This window comes from Schistocerca piceifrons, chromosome 4 (genome assembly GCF_021461385.2).
Source record: "Schistocerca piceifrons isolate TAMUIC-IGC-003096 chromosome 4, iqSchPice1.1, whole genome shotgun sequence".
Taxonomy (NCBI): domain Eukaryota; kingdom Metazoa; phylum Arthropoda; class Insecta; order Orthoptera; family Acrididae; genus Schistocerca; species Schistocerca piceifrons.
The window spans coordinates 200318147-200341980 of NC_060141.1; the positions used below are offsets into that span (position 1 = coordinate 200318147).

At 40.7% G+C, this 23834-nt stretch overlaps 1 protein-coding gene across 2 annotated transcripts in view; it reads left to right on the forward strand.

Moving 5' to 3' along the window:
• Positions 1 to 3001: 3001 nt before the first annotated feature.
• LOC124795204 (major facilitator superfamily domain-containing protein 10) overlaps positions 3002 to 23834 on the forward strand; it is a 152004-nt gene continuing 131171 nt past the window's right edge. The window contains exons 1-2 of one of the 2 annotated variants that reach the window (XM_047259112.1): positions 3002 to 3112; positions 18835 to 19018. The gene's annotated coding sequence lies outside the window, so the exon portion shown is untranslated. The remainder of the gene's footprint in view (positions 3113 to 18834; positions 19019 to 23834) is intronic. The other variant, XM_047259113.1, reaches the window with a different exon arrangement.

A 23834-nucleotide genomic window follows, 5' to 3' on the forward strand; every position in this document is an offset into this window, starting at 1 on the left:
CAGAAGGCAGAATTAGTTCTATTTGCACATGACATAAGTTTTGTTGTCAAGTCGAACAAAGAAACATAAACACAGAAAATAGTAAATGATATTTTTCTGAAAATTACTGGCTGGTTTTGCACACATCAGCTATTGTTAAACATTGAAAAGTTGCAGCTTGTCTAATTTTATACTATCAGAAATATCCCACCTGCTATTAACCTAGTATACCAACAAGAAATATTAAACAGGTTAAAAAGTTCTACCTTGTTAGCTGTGCATATTAATGAAAACATAAAGTGGAAAACTACATAGGAAACCTGCTGAAGCGTCAAGCATCAGATGATCATGGTATTGCCAACTTAGGGGATACAGAAGTCAGTAAGTTAACATATGTTATATATTTTCATTCATTGATGTCTTATGGGATAATATTCTGGGTTAACTCCTCACTTAAACCAAAGTATCAATTCCACAAAAGGAAGCAATTACATTTGTGTGTGGGATTCATACACATCATTTTCCAGTCGTCTGTTATGCAGGTGTGAATATCAACCACACTCTCACAGTACATTTATTCACCTGTGAAATATGTTATCGACAGTCGATATGAGTTTGAGAGTAACAGATATATTCACAAGAACAACATTAGAAGGAAACAGCGATTTGCATTACCGTTTAATAAATATAGCTTTGACACAGAAAGAGGTGAAACATGCAGCGATAAATCTCTTTGACAATTTATTCACGGGAAAAAGTTACTGATAGGCAACAGAAATGTTTCTAAACGTAGAGTAAAGAAGTTTCTCTTTGATGACTCCTTCTACACAAACCAGGCATTATTGAATATAAATAGCTGGTAATTTTTACTCATGACACTTATTGGAAATATGGTCTATGGAACAAGTAAACAACTAATTAATTTAAACAGATATGTGAATGTACAACTTATTTTTAAACATCATATATTGCAAAAATTGCAAAATTTTCATACACACAAAATTGTCATTTATTGCCTATATATATATATATATATATATATATATATATATATATATATATATATATATATATAATTATGTAAAGGATCAAACCTCAAAGCAGTTAGGTCTTTCGTTAAAAGTGACACTAGCATCGATATCTCTGTCGTTACATTACCATACCATTACAATTGTATCGTAGAAAAGCTATTTACAGCTCTGCCTTTTGTATCCCCTTTAATTCTGCTGAAGTTAGTTATCTTGCTTCCCAAATGGCAAAATCAGTCTCCTGCCTTTAGTGACTTGTTTCTTAGTCTAAGTTCCTCAGTATAACACGATTTTCTTTGACTGCACTCCGTTATCCTTGTTTTGTTTTCAGCGATATTGATTTTATAATTTCTTTTCAAGACACTATCCATACCGTTCAATTGATCTTTCAGGTTCGTTCCTAAACTTTCCAGAATTCTCCTTTCTTGGGTTCTGTACTTCAATTGCTAAGAACGGAACGCTTATAGAGTCACACTGTTATTCGTCTGTTAGTCTGTCCGACTATTAAAAATCCTTTTTCTCTAGAACGAGTAGACATATCATGTTGAAGTTTATGTCACATACTAAGATCTACGATCCATTTGAGGTGTAAAAAATTAAAGCTTCTAAGTCAATGCAGTCAGAAGATACGGCTATTTATGTCACATATTTTGATACTTGGAAACTCATTCATCAAAGTCTATGGAGTACTTCCCGTTGGGCCAGAGCCATGAGATTTGTCAAGAAGCCCATTTGCGCAGTACACTCAAAAGCAAAAAAAACTAAATTAATTTCTAATTATATTACACAAAAAAAGTATTTTTGTCATTTGTATCCAACTGTCTGTCCATCCGTCCGTCTGTTAAGATCCTTTTTTCTCCAAAATTGATAGAAATATCAAGCTGAAATCCATCTCATATACTGCAGTCTATGGTCCCTTGGTAGTATAAAAAATCTTTAACTTATACGTCAATACAGTCCAAAGATAGGACCATTTATGTCACATACTTTGATACTCGCAAACTCACTCATCAAAACCCTTGGGAGACTCCTCGGTGACCTAGAATCATGAAGAGAGAAGCAACAAGGTTTCACAGAGTAAGCAAAGAGAAAAATCCGAAATTGTTAATTTGTAATTTTATCACACAAAAAATATTTCTTTTTTCATTTGTTATACAACTTTAAACTTGAAATTAAAAGTTTCTCGAAAGTCTTGCTATCGATGGGACCGATATCTTGACAGTATCGATGTCGATAACAGGCAAAAATAGTCAGTACCCTCCATTCTCGGAATGGATAAACTGTTGGTATACCCACATTAAGTTTGTACGGCACCCTCAGTAGGACTCGCACATGGCCAATTATTCCCTTTTCTGCTTTCCCAATGTAAAGAATGAATAAAAGTGGGGATAAGCTACAAACCTATGTCACTCTCTTCTCAACTAATGCTCCCTTTCATGTCATTTGTCTATTGCAACTGCAGCTCGTTTTAGTACAAGCTATAGCTAACTTTTTGCTCCATGAATATTACCTCCTAATACCTTCCAAATCTTAAAGACTGTATTACTCTTAAAGTTTTTTTTCCAAACCATCAAATGCTATGTGTTTGTAAGTACGTGACCTAAATAAAACATTTCGTGGTGAATCTGAACAGTTCTGTAAAGAAAGAAGGCAACGTAGACCAGTCCCTTTAACTATGAAATCACGGATGTATTCTGAGTGTTGTAAAGCAGTTGCCACGTTTGTGCCTGTGTGGCAGTCAGTATTCTGACGGTTGTGCCCTGTGTGAACGACAACAGCAACTGAAAACAATTAGCTGCCAATTAGTTGTTTCGTAAATTACAGCAAAGAGATACTGAGAGATTGGAAGCAATCCAGCCACAGGGAAACCACGACTGACGTGAGTGTGCGTCCTTGAGCGGTCACTAGGCTGTAGAACAAGTTCCTGTGAAAGCACAATGTTTTCCTGCATAAGAATCGAGGTCGACAATGCTTATCATCGGTCAGACGAGAGTGAGTGCTTGAATAACCAGGTTGTTTAGGACTGTGGCTGCGTTGCCAGCTACGACTGACAGTGCAATTCGCAGACTCCTTCATTGAGGCGCTGGATATCCACAAGGTCAGTGGTAAGTGCATTTCTCAGCACGCACTGCGAAAAAAATAGAGTTAACATTACGTAAAACATTTCGTAGTGAATCTGAACAGATCTCTAAAGAAAGAATCTAATGTAGACCAGTTGTTCTCGCTGTGTGTATTGTCCTCTTCTACAAGTTTCCACATTTTTTTTCCTTCTCCGCTTCTTCATATTCTCTTCCACATTGTATATTCACTGCTTTATTGGTATTCTTAACTGTCTTGTTCAATTTGTCCTACATTCATAAACTTTTTTGTCTTCCAGCGTCGATCCTAAGAACGAGTTCAAGCCAGGAAATTCTCTTACTTTTTATGGATGTTAAAATATAGCACCTTGTACAAGATTGGCCAACTCAGTATGTGTTCTAGATCTCCAAGTGCCATTACTATCCTGAACTGCCCCATATTATTATGCAAGGAACTTTGCATTCAAATATTATTTGCTTCTGCTCATCAGTAGTCGTTAACGGTTCAAAAATGGTTCAAATGGCTCTGAGCACTATGGGACTTAACAGCTGTGGTCATCAGTCCCCTAGAACTTAGAACTACTGAAACCTAACTAACCTAAGGACATCACACACATCCATGCCCGAGGCAGGATTCGAACCTGCGACCGTAGCAGTCGCACGGTTCCGGACTGCGCGCCTAGAACCGCGAGACCACCGCGGCCGGCTAGTCGTTAACGTCCAGGTTTCATATCCATAGGTTACAGCTGCACTGATAGTGGTCTTGTATTTTTACAGTTTAAAAGTTTAACCTGTATAATATTTACGAGGCCTGTAACTTCTTAAACGTGTGGCAACATCCGCTTTAGATGCGTGATTTTATTTCAGCTGGCATGGAATTTGTGCTATTAGTGTTAGATCTCATTTATTCAAATTCTGCATGGGTTCAGAAATTGAAATTTGCTACTAATAATCTGTCCAGATTTTTTACTGAGTGAGCAACATGTTCTTGCTCTCCATTTCATTGGCTTCCTTCAGCTCCTTCACTGTTCCATGTAATGAGGCTCCTCTCGGCTAATAATTACTACATCATCGGCTTACGCACATACCTGGGAAAGCTTTATGCGTATATAAACAGATCTTTGGAGCTTCGGAAGAGCTGCTTCGAAGGTCAGATTGAATGTAATTATACAAACGGCGTCGTCTTGCCTTAATTCCTTAATTATGGTGAACCAAACACTTTTCCGTCCACTCGCACTGCAACCCTGCAACCAACCAGTGTTGCTTGGACGAGTGAGACATACTTAGATGGCATATCCAGTAATAGTCCCGTTTTACGTCGATGTATTTTGACCAAACTCTTTGGAATGAGAAAATTCTATCCGTAACACTCACCTTGGAAAGTCAATAAAACGATTTTTTTCCTTTTTTTTGTCTTCCAGTCAGAGTCTGTTGAACTGGGTGAATTTCACAACAATTTAACCTCCAAAACACATTCCATCTACATAAATACTCCGTAAGCCACTGTGCAATGCATGGCGGAGGTTAATTCGCACAAAAACAAGAGATTTTCTGTCCTATTCCATTTATGAACGAGAGGAAATGATAGGTATCTCTGTACGTGCCCTAGTCTCTCTTACGAGTGAACATCACCAACTTGACCTCATATTTTAAGAAGGAAAACCACATTTGCAACATACCTGTCCCAACAATAGATCACACATGAAAATTTGGCCCTTAATTTTGATAGTACGCAGTTATGACGCCGTGCGTACAACTTTTAAATATGCAACAGCACAGGTTCTGCGTCACTGCAGCCTACTAAAGCGCAGGCGCGAATTTCTGTCTGTACATCTGTAAATGTTCCTTGCTGACATCTCTAGAAGATGTGGCGACTGCGAAAATGTTGTCCGCACGAAGCAAACTTTGCTTGAGTTCGGCTCTTTTAAAAGCACAGACAGAGGTGACAGCAAGTGTCCATCTCCTGACACCATTGGCCTTATTGTTTAGCCGAGCGTCGTGTTACTGTAGACGTCTTTCGTCCCTTTCTAGGCCAGATATCGAACGGAGGCAATTTCTAAATTAAACCCGCTCTGATCCAAATTGATTGAAACGAATACCGGAATGTTTCCCTTGGAGAGCTCATGAACGATTTCTTTCTGTGTCCTCGCCCTACCCGACCTTGTGCTCCGTCTCTGATGACCTCTTCAGAGACTGAACGTTAAATCTTAATCTACTTATTTATCTAGGCATAAGCTTTGAAAAATACAAAGCTGACTTTATTCTGGTTCATGAGCAATAGCAGCCACCAACTTCTTTCATTTCTGTTTGTTTCTCATGACTCGTTTACAGAAATAAAATGGTGCATAAAATCACCTTGACACTTTTTAGAACACTTCGAACGTTATTGTAGACTTCGCTGTCATATTTCCTTTTGACTAGCGGAACAGTTCTTTCTGATTAATTCTTCATACACACTGTATTGTGCACTTTTATAAACTATATTCCATGCACTTTCAGTTGTCGATAGTTCAATACCATCATGTACGCTTCCTCCATGTCTTCCATTTCAGCTGTAGTCTGGGATTGCCTTCGCGTGGGCAGCCTCTGAAATTCAGTCTCCCTTGTCTTAGCTACTAAAAATAAACGAACACACTTAATAACATTCAGCAACATTGACTAAATGTCCATTGACGATTGAGAGCTAATTGCAAAGAATTTTATAACGATCAGAGATTAGAGCTCATCTACTTGTATTAAACATAGAGTATAAATATCTCTGGAGTGAGCATTCAGAAGCGCAGAATTGATTTTCTGTTGTCAACATACGTTGCCACAATGGTCACGTGATCTCGGGACGCCGTAGATTTGTCCGACATTTGTCCTATAAATTTTGAATGTTGTCATATCGCTAGTAAAGACAGATTCCCTTCGTAAGTGCTGTGGACTTAGCATAGACGTGTTGCAGGCACCATAGCAGTTTAAGTCTGATATTTGAAATAAATTGGGCTCTTAGCTTTGAAGAGCAAAATGAACGAGCATGACATCACAGAAGCTTCACGTCAGCATGTATTTACAATGTCTTTCATGTCACATCTCGTCAAGTCGCTCAACACAGTACTGAACGGCGAAATTGGGGTTTTGAGTGACCATCCCTAATATGCATATAATGTTATAGTATCAGAACTGAGGAGCTAACAACGACAAAATTTGTCAATGGCCGAAGCAAACTTTATAACCTATGTTCTTGATCAATTATGTTTGGTAAATTACTGAGAAGTGAGACAACGTATCAAAACATCGACAGTTATTTAGTAGGGAAAATATGTACATTCATACACATCAAAGAAAGCTTCAAACGAATTAATGAAGCCTGCTAAACTTATCCATTGTGTTTTTTCTTACGTAATTGATAACGTCATAAACAACTGTTTTTACTCCTTCATTAAAGCTGACTTTTTTGCTTAAAATGTCATATGGTGGAGTTTGCTTCGTCTACATATGTTCTTATACATATACATTGTGGGCGTCAGCGCCGTTGTAGTATTGTAAAACCTAACTAACTTTTCGCCTTCAGATATACGATCTTGGTTGTGTAAGAAAGTGGATAAAATATCCCAGTCGTCATGGAACATCTCCAATCGGTCACTAAAACAAAGCGCTATTATAAAATAAAGATTATGAAGGTACAGCAGTACAAAATCTACTATTATAAGGAGAATGAGCGCGGCGAAAATAGGTTAACTTAAGATGTTAACAGACTGGTACCGTTAAAATTTTCTTCCCGAGAAGCCTTGACGTACCGTGAAATGACGAGACGTTCCGTTGACGACCTGTGCGAATACCTCCATTCGAAAGTTATTGTAGAATGTTTTGGTGTTATGTGACGAGACGTGACGTTACCTGATGGCGGACGCGAATTGGCGCTAAACAATCGACGTCGTCCCTAGATCACGTGACAATTCCAGTTTAATGTTGACAACATGCGCAGGACGCAATGCTCACTCCAGAGATATTTCTAATCTATGGTATTAAACACAGATAGTACGCACACAGTTCGACAAAGCAGTTCTGTAGATCAAACTGACACTTGACTTATGTTCTTCCTAAACATACAGTAAAAGAAAAACTTGATCTATGTCTACATCATCGGTGTACCAAGCCGAGAAATGTTCACCTTCTCCTAATAAACCTACGATGTTGTAACAGCCTTACCGGCTTTCACTGAATGCCGTCTTTGCCTCTGCGTCTCTGATTTTGAACGATTGTTGTACTGTCGAAACAACTGAAACATTTTTGCAGGGAAAAATATTTCGAGTTGGTGCTAACGAAGGACACAAGGCGGAGATAACGCGAGCAGCGCAGGACACCGTCGACTTGACAGTTGTTCGCTTACGGACGCTGCGTGTGTCTTTTCCCCATTACGTTACAGTAGTTTCGTCACTGTTTACGTGCTGTCTGGCTGTCACCCAAGGCTATCCTCCTTGTTGTCGTTACGAGACACGTACTGATCAGTAGATCTTGTCTCAGTACTTAAGATGTCGTCACATTGCACACGTGGCATAGAAACAGCAATTAAAATGAAGACTTTTCAAAAGATTTTGGAGTGATCTCTCAAGTTTTCTCGACACGAATTATTAATGGCGTGTTTTCCGGTGTACAACCAAGTTGTCGATTCTATTTTATGCACAATACAAAATGAAATGAACGACTCGACTGTTCGTCCTAAGGCACACCATTAAGGAAGTGGATTCGTTTTTCTGTGCAGAACTTATCTGCCTCTCTGTATGGATTTCATAAGAGATTCTCGACAAAGAAAGCCATACGAGGCCTTACAAATGATGTCCTAGCAGAGATAAAAATAAAAAAATTACGCAGCGAAGTATATTCCATGACCCTTCCAAAGGCTTTTAGAGTGAGGCACACAAAATTCTACTAGGCAAACTAAAATGTTACATGTTAATGACATACCTCTTGTATGACTTGAGGGTTACCATGACAACAGAGAGCAGAGACCCACGTGGGAAGACCGTGACAGGTTGGTTGGTTGGCTGATTTGGAGGGAAGGGGGCCAAACAATGAAGCCATCGTTCCCATCGGATAAGGAAAGGATGGGAGAGGAAGTCGGCCGTGCCCTTTCAAAGGAACCATCCCGGCATTTGCTTAAATCGATTTAGAAAAATAACCGAAAACTTACATCAGGGTGGCCGAAAGCGGGTTTGAACTGTTCGTCTTCCCGAATGCGAGTTCGGTGTCCTAACCACAGCGTCGTCTCGCTCGGTCTCACAGGCATGAAATTGACTTCAGGACGTGGAATACATGTGTGGTTCCACAAGGATCGATACTGGATACACTCTTCTTCCTAATCGTTATAAATAACATTTCAGATACTTAATCAAACAGCCAAACTCAGTTTTACCAGACACCACCCAGATGATAGCTCGACATGCCTATAGCTGATTCCCAGGAAACAAGTTAAGTCTTAATCTCATAAAGACTTAACTTCTTCAATTTAAAATAAGCATAAGTGTCTTAATAGCAGCAGAAGTAGACATTAATGGTTATACACTAAACGAAATTCTGTGTGTAAAATTTCGAGGAGACCAACTTGGCAACAAATTAAAACGACGTCAACATATAGATAAATTAACGAACAAGCTGTGTTCATCAAATTTGCACAGAATTTAAAACAGGGGCAACAGAAACGAAAATAGCTATACATAATTGATTGAAAATTCATACAGTACAACAGGTATTTAAATATTGGTGTTTAACTAAAGGTATTTAAACCATTAAAATGCAAAACTGAACGAAAAGTCCGACAGTCCGCCGTAGCTGTAACTGTTTAAGTCGATTAGAGACCCACACAATCGTCTTTGCAACTCTTGAGTTGCATCTTGTGGTGTATATGTGTGCAGATAATGGGGAAATGACGTCATCTGAAATATCTTAAAGTATTGAGTGAATAGGCTTAAACGAGGAAGAAAATATTATGCATCTAGGTAGGAAACTAGGTGTAGATCACTTACGCCCCCCAAAGAACAGGCCCATACGTATTTAATAAATAAGATTTGTAGTTCCAGCCGCGCAGGGTACCCGCGTGGTCAGAGGCGCCTTGCCACGGTTCGCGTGGCTCCCCCCGTCGGAGGTTCGAGTCCTCCCTCGAGCATGGGTGTGTGTGTTGTTCTTAGTGTAAGTTAGCTTAAATTAGATTATATAGTGCGTAAGCCTAGGGAACGATGACCTCAGTAGTTTGGTCCCATAGGAACTTACCACCACCACCAGTAATTCCATACCAAACGAAGGTTGCTTAGAAATGAGAAATAAGTAGCAATTTGTAAATGTTCATCTCAGCAACATTTTTTTTTTATTCCGATTTTGGCCGTCTAGGGACCGCGTTAAACAACTATTTTTCAATGTACATTTCTCCTATTGCGCTCCTCCTCTTTTCTCTTCTGCCAATATGTCTTCATACTCTCTCTGTGCTGCTCCCTTCGGTCTTCTGTCCACACTGTTCCTCCAGTTCTTCTCTTCTTCACTTCAACTCCTTCAAAATGTTGAATTTTGTCTCTCATTAAGTCTCTGTTGGTTATATCATCTTCTCCTATACCCATCTCCTCTAAGTCTGCTTTGACTTCTTTGAACCAGGTAATTTGGGTTCTGGGGTTCTTGTCAAAAAACATTATTACATTAGTATCACCTAGGTTTAATTTGTATATAATACAGAGAGCCGAGCCTAACAGTAGGCTTGGCGACCGCAGTTCCTGAGCAGAGCACTAGCAGCACGCTTCTCGTATCTACCGTGCTGCCGGTGTCAGCTGCTTTCCTTAACCACCTCAGTACCTGGACGGCAGCCAGCGCACACGCTCCGACAACACACAGGACGCCTCGTAACTTGTGTTGCCAGTTGCTACGATTATTAAGATGTTTGTAACAAACACACATAAGCGTGTTAGCTTTCGGTAAATCTGACCTCAGCATAAACTTCTTCCTTTCGATCACTGGTGCCTCCCAAAATATGTTAAAAATAATTTTTCGGTGTATTTCAAAACATAAATTTTATTAGTTTTCATCACTTTTATTTAATTCTCCAGCCACTTCAGGTGATTTTCCTTCAGGCGAATGCCGGGATGGTTCCTTTGAAAGAGCACGGCCGACTTCCTTCCCCATCCTTCCCTATTTCGATGACCTCGCTGTTTCATCCCTTCCCGCAAACCAACCAATCAACGAACTCCAGGTCCTAATATTTTCCTGGATGATGTTTACGAGTGTCATTTTCTGTTGTTTGACGTAGACCGACAGGAACACATTTTAATAAAAAAATGGTTCAAATGGCTCTGAGCACTATGGGACTTCACATCTAAGGTCATCAGTCCCCTAGAACTACTTAAACCTAACTATTCTAAGCACATCACACACATCCATGCCCGATGCAGGATTCGAACCTACGACAGTAGCGATCGCGCGGTTCCAGAATGAATCCCCTAGAACCGCTCGGCCACAGCGGCCGGCAATCAAAGTTATGAAAATTCGTGATTTTAACACAGGTTAGTCCCGTTTTGTGCAGTTGTTCCAAGTTACATGTGAACTGTCCTCTTCATTTTAGTTACTGCTTCACTGCTTTTTTAATCAAGGATCAGTTTCTGATTCCCAGTTAATTTCCTTCATATTTTGCTGGATTTCATAATTAATTATGGTTTCTATCAACTGAGGAGGACTGAGAACTTTGCCTAACCACGGCAACGATTACTCTGAGGCATTCTGTAACTCTCTACACCATATGACATAGCATTCTTAAGTAACCTTCTCTTGGTATGAAATTACAAATTTTATTTATTAAATATGTATAGGCCTTACTTACTTAGTTTCCTAACTAGATGCGTAATATTTTCTTCGGTGTTTAAGTCTGATCACTCAGTACCTTAAGATATTTTAGACAACTTCATGTCCCCATTATCAAAGCGTTAATTTATAAAATTTTCAGATATACACCAGAACATGCAACTACAGCGGGTTATTGGACTTTTCATTCAGATTTGTATTTTAACAAGTTTAACACTGCTGGTTTGTAAATTAAAGGGAGCACCTGCTGTACTGTATGAATTGTCAATCATTTATGTCATCAAGTTCAGTTCTCAGTAGTCAGAAATATCCCTCACTGAGTTGACCTAAAGACAGAAGTGCTAGATTATCTCCCACATTTTCTGTTCGTATTGTTTTATGGAAGTATCTTATTGGGCAATGTAAAAGGTAAAGTATGTGCTGAATGGCCAACACCAGGCTGTTGCCCTGAGCGCAGGTAGAATGCAGCCTTCCTTTTCCACGGCACTAAGCGGGGAAGTGCGGCAGACCAGTCACCCTGGGCCTTTTGCCCCGGAAACATCGGCAATTCTCATCTGTTAACGCCATGAATGGACCTGGGGACACCCTGGAGTGACTGGAACAAGTAAAAATTTCCATTCATCTCCAGGATGGAACCCAGGAGCTCCAGAGCCGGTCTCTAGTGCTGGATCCACTGTACCACCACAGCCAACCTAGTGCAGTCTACCTATAGTAAATAAAGTCTTTATTCAACAGAAGAGCACATTAGGGATATTGTGTAAAGGAACATAATAATACATCACGCAGAGGCCCTTTCACGGATCCTGGAAACTACTGCACTCACTCTCCAGTACATTTACTACTACATGTTTTTATTGCCAATGATAAAATCGGGTGCAACCGAAATGTGTTATACACAGTCACAAAAAAAAAAATCATTTTCATGTAGTTTTCACCTCCTTTTCTAAGACTGAGAGTTGAGTTTGTACTCTCATACAAACATATAAAGAAACCACTAAGCAAAATAGGAGTAACTTCACATATCTTTAGCCATTCCTTCGAATAATTATCTAATTAGGCAGATTTTATGGTTGGAAATTCCTGTCAACTACTTGCCAAGCAACAGTGTTTACTTTAAAGCTGCACGACAAGTGGTAGTGTATTTTAAACATGTCTCTTTGACGTCGTACATCACTATTTTCTTTGAAATATACACTGAGGGAAAAAACCGCAACATCAAAAAAATAATTAATTTAGAATATTGAAATTTTGAGATTACTTTTGTCTAGGTAACATATTTAAGTGATTAACATTACAAGAGCACAGACTATGTCAGTGCGAGGTAAACTATTGCAGATGTGAGATGCTGGTACATTAATAACTGGCGTAACTGCTAGTATGTTGATTGCAAACGTGTATCCATTGTATTGTACAAGGTGCCGGGTGTCAGTTTGTAATGTGGCGTTTAATGCCTCTTGCACTTGGTCGTCAATACATGGATGGTTAATGCTGTTTGAAGACGACGCTGGAGTTGTCGTCCGTTGATGTCCCGTATCCCGTATGTGCTTGGCTAGAGACTTATCTGGTGATCGAGCAGGTCAAGGCAACAGGTCAACACTCTGTAGATCATGTTGGATTACAAAAGCAGTATGTGGACGAGAATTATCGTGTTGGAAAACACCCCTGGAATGCTGTTCATGAATGACAGCACAATAGGTCGAATCAGCAGATTGACGTACAGATTCGTAGCCATGGTGCATGGGGTAACCATGGGTCGCCCCTGCTGTTATACGAAATCGCACCCCACACCATAATATCTCCTGATGCAGGTCCAGTACTCTAGCACGCAGACAGGTTGGTTGCAGGCTCTCAGCCAGCCTCCTTCTAACCAACACACGGCCATCACATGCAACAAGGCAGAACCAAATTTCATCAGAAAACACAACAAACCTCCACCCTGCCCTCTAATGAATTCAAGTTTGACACGACTTATGTTGCAAATGGCGGTGGTTGTGGTCAGTGGAATACACGCTACAGGGCGTCTGGCTCACAGATATCCTTGAAGTAACCAATTTGCTACAGTTCAGTGTGTCACTGTGGTGCTAACTGCTGCTCATTGCTGGTGCAGACACAGTACGATGCGCCAGAGCCACACGCTGCCTGCCAAGTATTCTGCAGTATTTCAGAAGGAACGTCCAACCTCTAGTAACCTAGTTACACAACCTCGTTCAAACTCAGTGATGAGTTGATGATGGAGTCTTTGTCGTCTTAAAGGCATTCTTGACTAACATCAGTTCACCACGTCGAGTCTCAAAGGTAACTAACCGCTCACGACTAGTGATGGGGAGCTCGTGAATGAGTCGTTCAAATGAACGCTTCACTCCAGTGAAGTGTGAACTAACCACTCAATTTCAATGAACTGGTACTTCAAGCTCTTCACAGATAGCACACTCCACACTTTTTTCTAGTTCACTCACTCTCTTCCCCTCTCCCTCTCCCACTACATCGGCGCTACGTCACTCATTCTCCCTTCACTTCAGTCCTCCCTCTACTGCCTGTCGACGAATCGCGCGGCGAAATACTCTTAGAACAACAGTTGCACTTTGCTTTCCCATCACCTAAATCGGCGAAGAAATCCCAAATTTCACTACTTTTACGCGATCGCGAGTTGCTAGCCATTGTATAAGCGTGAATAAACACAAAAACTGCTTTCCGAATAAAATAAAGAGGGATTTTACCTGAAATGGTACCAATGACTACAGGTGACAGTTTACGTTTTGAATTTTGAGGGTTATTACTCTCAACAAAAATAAAATCTACAAGAAAACTTCTGAATAATTACTTAACGTAGGTATATAGACTTTGTGACAGTGGTAAACATACTCATTCTATTTTGTAGTTTTCAGTCCATGAATACAACAAATAAGGTTTCACTTGGCAGATAAAGACTTTTTTGGGCGCTTCGTGAGAAAATGTCGAGCTTTATTAAACGTAATACCTTCTTTATATGTGACAGGCTTCTCTGTTTATCTTTCCTTTGTCCCCTTCGACCATGCTCTGTTCAAGTTAACTCGACGCTGTAAATGTGTAAAACGTTGCGTGCACGTTACTGCATAGTTCGGCCATCTGTTGGTAAACTTATGAAGTATTACGAAGCTTTATTGTACGAGCGAGGCGATGCCAGCGTAGCCGCGGCTGAGCGGCGAACTGGGCAACTTCGCCAGGCTTCCGTACTTCATGAATGAACTACTTCATTTGAACGCTTCACGGCAAAGAGTGAAATGAATGAAGTAGTTCACGGGAATGAACGAGTTCGACCCATCTCTACTCACGACTGTTACAGTGTGTTGAAACGTCCCCTTAGAACAATTATACATGACTGTGCTTAAACTGACACACAATATTTTTTAGCGCAACGCAATCTGACTTTCAAAAATCCCTACAAAAGAATGGCCCTGACTAACATTAACCTATACCTTTCACAAATCACACACCTCACAAAAATCTTCGTTACTCGAACTACTGCAATACAGCGAGCGCCACTACTGCCAGCTAAATAAAAGATTCAAACTACGGAAGGCACTAACTACTGATAGGCATAGTTAGCAAATGAAAGATTTTAATAGAGAACAAACAATGTATTTACCTTAATAGTCATAATATATATAGCAGTTCATGACATCCATTCTTACAAATTTCAAAACTCCGCCATCTCTCTCCCCACATCCACCACTGCTGGCGGCTCACCTCCAACTGCGCAACGCTACGCGCTGTTAACATCCAGCTGCCGCTGCCCCACACTACAATGGCAGACAACAATGCAAACTAGCCACAGACTGCACACAGCACAGCCAGTGATTTTCATACAGAGCGCTACGTAACGTTGCCAATAAGAAAACGTAAACAGCCTACTTACAGTGTGTTTAAAGCAAAGTAACGCCCCTCTTACGCAGCAGGTGCGAAATTTAAATTGACGTCATCTCTCAGATGTAGAAACACTCCTACCAGCTTTCGTTTATATCGTACAACTTCTTCTTGCTGCTGCAATTTTTCCGCCAGCGTACGTGTCATTACAGCAGCAGTGTGCAGTACTTAAACTGTATGTCTCCTGTATACTGACTAGTGGATACTAACTGTCTTGGCCGGCCGGAGTGGCCGAGCGGTTCTAGGCACTACTGTCTGGATCCGCACAACGGCTACGGTCGCAGATTCGAATCCTGCCTCGGGCATGGATGTGTCGTTAGTTAGGTTTAAGTAGTTCTAAGTTCTAGGGGACTGGTGACCTCAGAAGTTAAGTCCCATAGTCCTCAGAGCCATTTTGAACTAACTGTCTTGACCGTAAACGTACTCGTATTTTAAGCTCCTATCAGACCCTGGATCTTGTTCCTAAAATTTTTAGAATGGAGATGTCATGCCCTTTTATGCTGTTTGAAATAGGTACTTAAACAAGCTTTTTGTCTTTTAGGTAAGTATATATATTATTTTGGTTTTGGTTCTCCTGTGTTACTGACAATACTCGCTAGTCTGTGGTCCTAGTCGCTGATAATATAGATGACCTACGATTTAAAAAGAAAGTAGCCAGCATAGCAGCATAACACATAAGATGACTGAACCTAAACATCAACACCAAAAAGACAAAATTTATTATTATCTCAAGCAATTTGAAGTTTCAAAAGTCTAACATAACGTTTAAAGCAGAGTCCACATGGCTTTCTGTATTATGGACATTTGAAAAAGACTTGAAATGTCATATTGAAAAAACAAGATAGGTGCTCTTAGCCGCGCGGGGTAGCCGCGTAGTCTTGGGGACCTTGCACGGTTCGCGCGGCTCCCCCCGTCGGAGGTTCGAGTCTTCTCTCGGGCATGGGTGTGTGTTGGGTGTGTGTGTTGTCCTTAGCCTAAGTTAGGTTATGTTACGCTAAGTAGTATGTAAGTTTAGTGACCGATGATCTCAGCAGTTTGGTCCCATAGTACTTATCACAATAGATGTTCTTAGGATTTAAAGAAGTGCTTACATCGAATTGTTCATTTATTTTGATATTCAGCAATTTGACTATTCATCTGTTTTTGATCATGTTCGAATATTGACTTGTTCTTAAAATTGAGGTTTCTTGGACGTCAAAGGTAAACATCATCAAGCAAATAGAAGCTGTCGGGGTATGGATATACCACAGAGCACTGTAGACGCCAGGAATAAATACGCCCTCTAGCGTATTAGCAGATAGCAAGAACGGTTCAGTACAGTTATGAACAAAAAGACGCTTTACTAAAGGACATATGCAAACGAGAGGTACCATTTCATGCAACTGATAATTGGAAACAAAATTAAAGGGAGAGGAGAAAACGCCTCAAAAGAAGGAGTCTTTGCTCCGAAACATTGGTAATTGGTAATGGAAATGCCGTGTGGCTAGGGCCTCCCGTCGGGTAGACCGTTCGCCTGGTGGAAGTCTTGCGAGTTGACGCAACTTCGGAGACTTTCGTGTCGATGCGAATGAAATGATGATGATAAGGACAACGGGCCGTTAGGTATGACATTCCGTCGCGCTGACCACTCAGCTACCAGTTGCGGACTCCTAATTGGTGAGACTATATGACGTTCCATCACTGACACCACAGAAAATACGATCTCAAATAATCATTTACGAACACTCAAAGAAGAATATTTTATGCGTTATTGTCTGATTGTGCTTTAACTATGTTGTAACTCTTTTATGTTCGTTACATCATTTTAAGAAATTTAATTGTTTAATACTTACGCTTTAATTTCTTTTGCTATTGAGCGCCAATGGCCACGCCGCCGAGTGCTGAGAGATTACATCCGTGTAGATATAATGTTCGTCCCATATACCCATGGTGAGGAGATACTTGAGGATGTGAAACATGGCAGAACATCATAAATACATGATACATTCTTATAAAAGGACTGATATACTGAAGACACGAAAAAATTTTAATAATTTCTGCATTTTTTTTAGTTTAGACGTTAGTTAAAAAGCTTACCACACACATTTAAATTGTATAATCCCATGCGCTGTATAGTTTCTAGACTATTTCAGGAAAGTACTGTCAAAACAAAACAATTTACAATGTTTGATTTACATAAGCGGTATTACTGTAATGAAGCTATTACATAGTACTCATTACACCTGGTTTGATTTCTTACCCCCATTTATCTTTCTATCTGCCCTGAAATATTTGTACAACAGTGCAGATGTCGACGGTATGCGCTTTTTGTCTTGCTATTCCACTTACGGTGCTATTGACGAAAGTATTGCCCAATTTACTGTTTCTCCTCGTGCTTGCATTTGTACTTCTCGATTATGTCTCTGGTTAGTTCTGTGATACATAGCAGTATGAACAGGTTTACTGAAGTATAGTCGGCCGATGTCCACCTCGTGTATAGGTTCACCGAACGCAATGGAAGAGCAGCACAGAGACGGCAGCCACGTTATAGCGCATCTCCATCCGTACGCAATAGCCTATGATGAATCGGATCTTTTCGTGTTAGAATGGAAGTTACTGACCGTGCAAAGTATGCCAGAGTTCCTTGTCTGGATGAGAATGTGTTACACGCTACTAATGACATTTGTGCCATTAGAGCATAAATCACAATGACATTGTTAATCTGAAACGAGCCACCAGAGAACACATATCCTTCCCTTGTACCAGATACTCAGAAAATATCACCGAACAACGTCAGAAATTTTGTCTGTGGGGTTGGGGTTGATACTGTATATGGTAGAACAACATGCTCGCCAAGTAATCTTCTGCACATCTTTGGAAATGTACTTTACAAATAGTTAAACTTTTATGGTTGCTGGCAAGCTATTAAAAAGTTTGTTCCTGAATGACAGATACGTTTATGAATATAATAAGTAAGTCGAAATAATAGTATTCTGAATATCGCACCGCGTCATATTGTAAAAATTCTGTACTGGGAGAAACCAACGTTTCGGGCAACTGCCTCTGGCAGCGGAAGCCTACGCAGTTATACAAAGTGAGTGACTTTAAGTCTTCAAGATTGTTCTTGTTCCTGGTGATGTTGGTTTGAAAGAGATTTATATTACTTATGACAAATTTCACTAATCAATAAATATTCTGAAAGTAGTAGTTAACCTGTTTTTCAAAATACTTCTGTAACATGTTCTTAAATTCGCACCACAAAAAATTCTAAAGAATCCAAGTATGCCAGCTTTGTTTTATTTTTACATTCTTTGTGTTTAACAGCGGAAAAAAGAGAAATTTATAACACGATTTGACTAAAAGAAGGAATCGGCTGATAGGGCACTTCCTGAGGCACCAAGGAATCGTCAGTTTGGTAATGAAGGGGCTTGTCGTGGGTAAAAACTGAAGAGGGAGAGAAAAACACGAATACAGGGAGCAGATTCAAACTGACGTAGGTTGCCGTATTTATTCGGAGATGAAGAAGCTCCCACAGGATAGACTGGCTTTGAGAGTTGTATCAAACCAGTCTTTAGACTGAAGACCACAACAATAACTACAGCAACAACATACGGCCGACGGCTGTGGCCGAGCGCTTCTAGGAACTTCAGTCCAGAACCGCGCTGCTGCTGCGGTCGCAGGTTCGAATTCTGCCACGGGCATGGATGTGTGTGATGTCCTTAGGTTAGTTAGGTTTAAGTAGTTCTAAGTCTAGGGGACTGATGACCTCAGATGTTAAGTCCCATAGTGCTTAGAGCCATTTGAACCAACAACATACATGTGACAAATTACACATTGCAAGCAGAGATTTGTGTAGGCGTAGCAGCACTTCCGTGGTATGCTCTCCTCAACTAAATTTTTGATCTCGTTGATCAGCAAACCTAGCGAAAACGACAAACAACAGTTGCTGTAATTAAGTGTACGCTTTTGGTACTCTTATTAGTTACTTTTCCTACCTCGGAGTCGGACTGAATAAAAAATTATACGCGGTCGTTCGTAACGGCCAGGTTCAAGTGGGAAGGACACGGACTGCTGGAGGTGGCCGTTGGCGGCGCCGCTGTACGGAGAGCGGTGTCTGTACGTGACAGGAGCCGATGTTACGTGACCACACACCTGGGCAGCCGCTGCGACCAACGACAGTGTTTTTGCGACGGTCGTGCAAGCACCACTACTTTCTCCGGCTGACGCGAGGTATGTGCCGTATCAACATACTTCCATTTGCATAAGGAGACATGTGAGCTTCTGTGTGACGCTATGAACGACTCACTATCAGAGCACTTAGGCGATTGAACGGCGCAGCGGAAACGGTCACGTGGCAGCCACTGGCAGTATTTGAGTCCTTAGTGTTCCATTGCATTAGTTCACTGTTTCATATAACAGTTTCTTTGGTTACAGAACACTTTATAGAGGAAACTAAATTCACACAGTTGCTGAAAGTGTTTCTTTTCGATACATATTTTGCCATCATAGCCGTTAAACCTATTTTGTGAAAAACAAAATTGAGGTAGGGTCATAGACCATTCATACATTTCATCTCCCTTTCAACGTACTTCAGACCTACCGAAGTGACACTTTTTCTCGAAAATGGTGCTGTCGATCTTTGATATTGTATTAAGGAGGTGGTGATTTACAGTCTTTAAATGTTTTTGTAAAATCATGATTTAGCACAATAGCTGTAATGGTATGTCAGTTTGTTAAAACTACCAGTTTCGGCCAAATAACAGAACATATGTGCACTAATAATCATTGTCATCTAGATATATTACAACTAAACTCCGTTCGAACAGGCCTTGAAGGACCAAAGGTAGCCGCGCGGGATTAGCCGAACGGTTTAAGGCGCTGCAGTCATGGACTGTGCGGCTGGTCCCAGCGGAGGTTCGAGTCCTCCCTCGGGCATGGGTGTGTGTGTTTGTCCTTAAGATAATTTAGGTTAAGTAGTGTGTAAGCTTAGGGACTGATGACCTTAACAGTTAAGTCCCATAAGATTTCACACACATTTGAATATTTGACCAAAGGTAGTACCTGGCCGCCGTGTCATCCTCAGCCCACAGGCGTCACAGGGTGCGGATACGGAGGGGCATGTCGTCGGCAAACCGCTCTCCCGGCCGTATGTCAGTTCACGAGACCGGAGCCGCTACTTCTCAGTCAAGTAGCTCCTCAGTTTGCCTCACAAGGGCTGAGTGCACCCCGCTTGCCAACAGCGCTCGGCAGACCAGACGGTCACCCCTCAACCGCGCCGAGGTCGTTGGCATCTAGATATATTAACTACATTAAAATCATAGAAAACCGGATAATACACAGTTTATTAGCTAGGCATGACGTTCACTTTCGCCCGCTTCCGTAACTTTCACGTGGAAAGTCCCGGTTCAATTCCCGGTACTGTCAGGGATTTTTCGTAGCTCGGAAGACTGGAATTAGGTCTACTCAGTCTCTTGAAGTCAGTTGAAGAGTTATTTGAATGAGAAGTAGCGGCTCCAAGGTCTTCAACACCGACAACGGCCGGGAGAGCGGTTTGCTGACCCCAAGTCCCTCCATGACATCATTCATTGAGGATGACAACGGGGATCACTCGGTCCCAACTGGCCAGTCAGCGCCAGAACGACGGAGCTTACATCTTAACTTTCCTGCATTCTATAATTTTGATGCAGTTAATTAATAATGTTGATCTAGAGACAAATGAACATAATCGGAAGCATGTCCTGTAATCAATATCGTTTTTTATGCCTGACAATGGTTTCTTGTTCTACCTACATTGCTAGTTTTAATGAAATAACTTACAGCTATTCCGCCAAGTCATTTTTTTTAATTCGTGGTAATGAACGCTGAAGTAATAGAGTACAGAGGTTCTGGACTATATTAGTAACTTGTCTGACTCCGAAGAAACAGCAAATATTGTCCGAATACTCTTGGTGACGTTGTACCTCATTCATTACCTAATTCTTTGTGTGGTTCACTACTGTATACTTTACTTACTCTCTTAGCCCCTTACTATGGAAAAAAATTTCTTTCTAATTAGAGTACCTGAGCTCTGAAACGTAAACCCACCAGGGAACACGTCGAATACTACAGTGACAGCACAACTGCAGGGACCTGCTTCGCGGTTTCTTCTTTGAACGAAGAAGGAACGCAGGTTTGACTGAATTATTTCCGTCTACAGTTTGCCCCTCTGGAGTTCAGCTGAGAAATACTGGGAACGAACAAACAGTGTGAAGACGGACTGAACAGAGGTCTTTCTTAAAGACCCAAATCGGAAAGGCAGGGTGAATATAAGCTATTATCGAACAGAAATTAAGTGTAGTAGCCACTGCATCGCATCTCCAAATGCCTTTGAAAAATTGTAAGTTATACTCTGTGCCCTATGTGTAAGAGAAATGCATTGACAAATTCACAAAATGTTACCCAGTGGGCTTTCCTCAGCTTCATTTTGAAATGAAAGCGCCATCCACAGTATTCCTGGTGACTCTGGCTTCAACCTCGATGCGCGCTCGTAACCATTAAAACTGCAACATCAGAGTGTATTGGCAATAACGATATTTTAAATTTTGTATGAACACAACATAATCTCAATAAACCGTGATCAAATATGTTGGTGATTTGGGGTGCGAAATTTAGTGGACAGGAGGTGCTTCTTCGACCAACAACAGTGGGGTCTACATTGAATGTACATAGAGTCAAACTCAGGAACTCAGATTGAATGACAAAGGTACATTATTCTACACAGCCCTAACTCTATCCCAGACTTTATTAACACTGGTGACTGACGAGATGTTTTCAGGTTAAAACCGGATCACTTATACGATCACGTTATTGTACGTCGGTCTGTCTGTCTGACAGTTCGACTGTTAAAAACCCTTTCTCTCAACAACGAATAGAGCTATCAAGCTGAAATTTGTGTCACATACTAAGATCTCCGGTCCCTTGGCGGTGTAAAAAGTTGAAGATTCTATGTCAACACAATCAAAAGAGGTGGCCATTTATGTCACATATTTTATTACTCGCAATCTTACTCATCAAAACCTGTAGGCTACTTCCCATTGATCTGCTATCATGAAATTTGACCAGAAGCAAAGTTTCACAGTACAACCAAAGGAGAAAATCCGAAAATTGTTAATTTGTAATTACATCAGGCGAAAAATGTTTTTTTTTCTTTCATTTGTCCTCCGACTGTCTTTCTGTCCGTCAGTCCGTCTGTTAAGATGCCTTTTTGTCAAGATAGGGTAGACATATTTCATTAAATTTGTGTCACTTACTAAGGTCTTTGCTCTGTGACTTCACACTTCAAATTAAAACATTATCGAAAGTCTTGGAATTCCTGGGACAAATGTTCTTTTTTTAACGGTTAAGACTTCTGAGCAACTTACAACAATCGAACACCTTCTGTATTGAGGTAGATCAGAACAGTATGGGAAACACGCGGTCTTGTGTTATCTTCTTGAAAAATAACGACACGTACACCTCGAATTATACCCTTAAAAGTTGGTAACGTAACAGCTGCTAACCAGGGATGACAGTTTTTGTGTACCCATTGGCATCGCTTACTAATGCTGTCTGACAATTTTCGTTCTCCGCGAAGTCTCCCTCTATGGTTACGTCCACCATTATGCTGCACACAGGACTGAAACTCATCAGAGAGGATGTAGTGGCATTCCTGTGTCCAGCATTGCCACTGGGCACACCATTTCTGACAAGCAACTCTCTGCTGCCACGTCACAGGGCACCATAACAATGATCGCCGTGCTGACAGTCCTGTCACATTATCCGTGCTGCCCTAATCCTGACTCAATGTATGTGATATCTTGCACGGCAGAGCAAACAATGTCTTTTCTCTCGATGTTATATGCATTCGGCCATTGAGTTCCTTCAAGGCCTTTTCTGACCATCCAGAAACCTTAGATTCCATATACTCGTGAATGTCGTGGCATCCTGACAAACACGAGCAGCACTATCATGGAGTGATAAACAGCAGTCTCTATGGGCCACAATCCTGCCACTATGGATCTCCAACATACTCTGGTAGAGGTTTCTCCTTCATACACAACACACATGATTTGCTCATAACAGACCATTACTCCAATGAGATTTCTGAACGAGAAATCCACTGCATAATCTTTCCTTACTCCATATTTTATTTATTTAGCATCTAGTATTATACATAAAATATAGTCAATAATACACTGTTGTTGTGGTCTTCAGTCCTGAGACTGGTTTGATGCAGCTCTCCATGCTACTCTATCCTGTGCAAGCTTTTTCATCTCCCAGTACCTACTGCAACCTACATCCTTCTGAATCTGCTTAGTGTATTCATCTCTTGGTCTCCCTCTACGATTTTTACCCTCCACACTGCCCTCCAATACTAAATTGGTGATCCCTTGATGCCTCAGAACATGTCCTACCAACCGATCCCTTCTTCTGGTCAAGTTGTGCCACAAACTTCTCTTCTCCCCAATCCTATTCAATACTTCCTCATTAGTTATGTGATCTACCCATCTAATCTTCAGCATTCTTCTGTAGCACCACATTTCGAAAGCTTCTATTCTCTTCTTGTCCAAACTATTTATCATCCATGTTTCACTTCCATACATGGCTACACTCCATACGAATACTTTCAGAAACGACTTCCTGACACCTAAATCTATACTCAATGTTAACAAATTTCTCTTCTTCAGAAACGCTTTTCTTGCCATTGCCAGTCTACATTTTATAACCTCTCTACTTCGACCATCATTAGTTATTTTGCTCCCCAAATAGCAAAACTCCTTTACTACTTTAAGTGTCACATTTCCTAATCTAATTCCTTCAGCATCACCCGACTTAATTAGACTACATTCCATTATCCTTGTTTTGCTTTTGTTGATGTTCATCTTATATCCTCCTTTCAAGACACTGTCCATTCCATTCAACTGCTCTTCCAAGTCCTTTGCTGTCTCTGACAGAATTACAATGTCATCAGCAAACCTCAAAGTTTTTATTTCTTCTCCATGAATTTTAATACCTACTCCGAATTTTT